The sequence below is a fragment of the Pseudophryne corroboree genome, chromosome 11 (assembly GCF_028390025.1).
Source record: "Pseudophryne corroboree isolate aPseCor3 chromosome 11, aPseCor3.hap2, whole genome shotgun sequence".
NCBI classification, from domain to species: domain Eukaryota; kingdom Metazoa; phylum Chordata; class Amphibia; order Anura; family Myobatrachidae; genus Pseudophryne; species Pseudophryne corroboree.
In genome coordinates this window covers 234,286,828-234,289,477 of record NC_086454.1, presented here as the reverse complement: position 1 = coordinate 234,289,477, position 2,650 = coordinate 234,286,828, and the positions used below count along the sequence as shown (strand labels likewise).

The window sequence follows — 2,650 nt, the reverse complement described above, 5'->3', positions numbered from 1 at the left end:
TAATTATTCACAGTTAATGGTTCACTTAAATAAATAGCTAACAATTTCTGCCAAATTCAAGTCTCCGTGTCTTTATTTATTATAATTAAGTGTTAAGATGTTATAGTTATGTTACGGACAATCCTCAGACTATATGAGGTTTAGGAGAACGAATTGACAGAATAGGAGAGGAGTGGGTTAAACCTCAGCTAGTCTGGGGGCAGGACGGTAAGGCATTATGGGAGTTTTATTGTTAGCCAATAAGAATGAATGTTGGGGGTAGGTGGAATGGGTTCTTAAGCCTGAGAAAGGGGCTGAGTCAGCCTCTTCTGCTTTTGGTGTCCCACCCTCCCTCCCTACTGGTGGTGTTTGTTTTATGTTGTTGCGTTGGCTATTTTCGTGCTGTGGGTTGTCACGGTTTGGTTGTGGCGGGAAAGAACGGCAAGTTAACATTTGTTGTATTAAAGAGTGGATTGGAGGTCGTTTGGTTGTTGATTTTTAGGTGCGCTCTCCTTCGCTGACTGGTTTTACATCTGCTGGACCGCCTGCACGGGTGGCAGCCTCATCACCTTCACGGGTGGGTAGTCAGGATGGAGGTTGAGCGGATACCTATTTGTTTGTTGAAAGGTTTACGTAAGTTCTGTTTTATAAGATAGTTATCTATGGGATAGGGTTGTTTAGCCGTTCTTTCAGGCCACCATACTTTAGTTTAATTATTCACAGTTAATGGTTCACTTAAATAAATAGCTAACAATTTCTGCCAAATTCAAGTCTCCGTGTCTTTATTTATTATAATTAAGTGTTAAGATGTTATAGTTATGTTACGGACAATCCTCAGACTATATGAGGTTTAATGTACTCTATGACCAGTATATTTATTCTGGCCACAGTATTGTTTTCCTTTTTCTTCCTTTTTCTGCTTATACAGTGGGGATATATATATATATAGCTCCCCTTACAGTTGCAATCTTTTATTAGGAGAGGAGAACTACCACTGCTATATATATTTCTTAATTTAATTATTGGTACATCTCTTCCGTAGACTACCATTGGATATTCGTATCTTATCAAATATATTGTGCATAAATGTTTATTCATTTGCAAAAAACTTGTACCTTTGGAAGCTCATGAGGTCCTCAATCCTCCTCCTATATACGATTATTTGGTACCTGTACCTGACATCCTCATCATCACCTGATACTTACAGCTGATTATCATTCTGTACACAGATTTCAATTTACGTGTAGAGACCTTCAAAATTGAATGCTCCCTTGTTCAAAATCTCACAACCCACCTGTCTCCGTTTTTCTCACTTTCACTATCTTTCGGGACTCTCACCATTGATTCAGGGTTCTCCCTGTCTAACGATGGCAGCAGATCCCCCTTCGTAGCTCTCCTCCCAGGGTTCTGTACTATCTCTCATCACTCAAGAATATTCGTGAACACTCATCAGTGATTCTAGAGCACAAGATTATTGGTACCTTTTCTACTATCATACCACACTGGAAACGCCCGAACCCATCCGATTTTGGAAGCTAATCAGTGTTGGGCTGAGTCAGTACTCAAGTAGGAGACTTTTGAGGAATACTCGGTGTAGTAGAAATTTTCGGGCGTTCATGCTCTATGTCTAACGCTGACAGCAGATTCATCTTTTGTATCAAATTCTCCCCTTTTCCTCTCCTCCAAGACAATCAGCAGGTTTAATCTGATATACCATTTTTTGATAGCTGCACTGAGAATTGTCCCTTTGCCACTAATTGCAACAATTGTAACTCTTGTACAGCTCATATCATATCTCTCTCCCGCAGGCAGATCTTGGAGTTAAATTTGTGGATTCACTGTTTATTGTAGATTTGATTCAACCTAGACAGCTTACAATTATTATCCAATATATATTGGCATTATTGACTTATTCTGTGTGTTTTTTCTTTTTTTCAATCATGTATCCAACTACTTTATGTTTTATCTTATGACACGAATAAAAATTCAATGATTTTTTTACTATCTTATTATCAATACTTTAAAATTATTTAAGAGTGCACCCACAAAAGAGTCTTCTTTTCTCCTTTGTTGCCAGACCTTTTTTATGATGTAAGATCAAACTTTTTATATTTCTTATATTGAATGTCATGAATGAACATCAGATGTTCCATTAATAAAAGGCCTAGGTGCCGTGTCTTTGTGGTGTCTACTCTGGTGTGAGGGTATCTTCCAGAAAATTACTCGGCTGAGTATAACCAACAAGTGGCCCAAGCTCCATAACAACAGTCCCAGGATGGAACAAACTTGAATATTTGAACATTTGTCTTCTAAAAAGTCTATATGGACTTCTAACTGGACAATTATTGTGAAGTCACAGCGCCCACTGGTTTATATATATATACTCCTGTGTCAGCCGGCACTCAAATCCAATAACTTCATCCAGCCCCGATGCCGGTCCAAACATGCATAAACCTCACCAAAAGAAACAGCGCTCAGACCATAGTATAAATAGAACAAATACTGCCTGTATTTAAATCGACAGTCAACAGTTTCGGAGCATCATCTCCTTCATCAGGATTTTAACCTGCTGTTGAAGGAGCTGATGCTCCTAAACTGCTGTCGATTTAAATACAGGCGGTATTTGTTCTATTTATACTATGGTCTGAGTGCCGTTTCCTTTGGTGAAGTT

At 38.6% G+C, this 2,650-nt stretch overlaps 1 pseudogene; it reads left to right on the top strand.

Moving 5' to 3' along the window:
* Positions 1–1,463: 1,463 nt before the first annotated feature.
* On the top strand, positions 1,464–1,582 carry LOC134971162 (5S ribosomal RNA; annotated as a pseudogene).
* Positions 1,583–2,650: the final 1,068 nt, after the last annotated feature.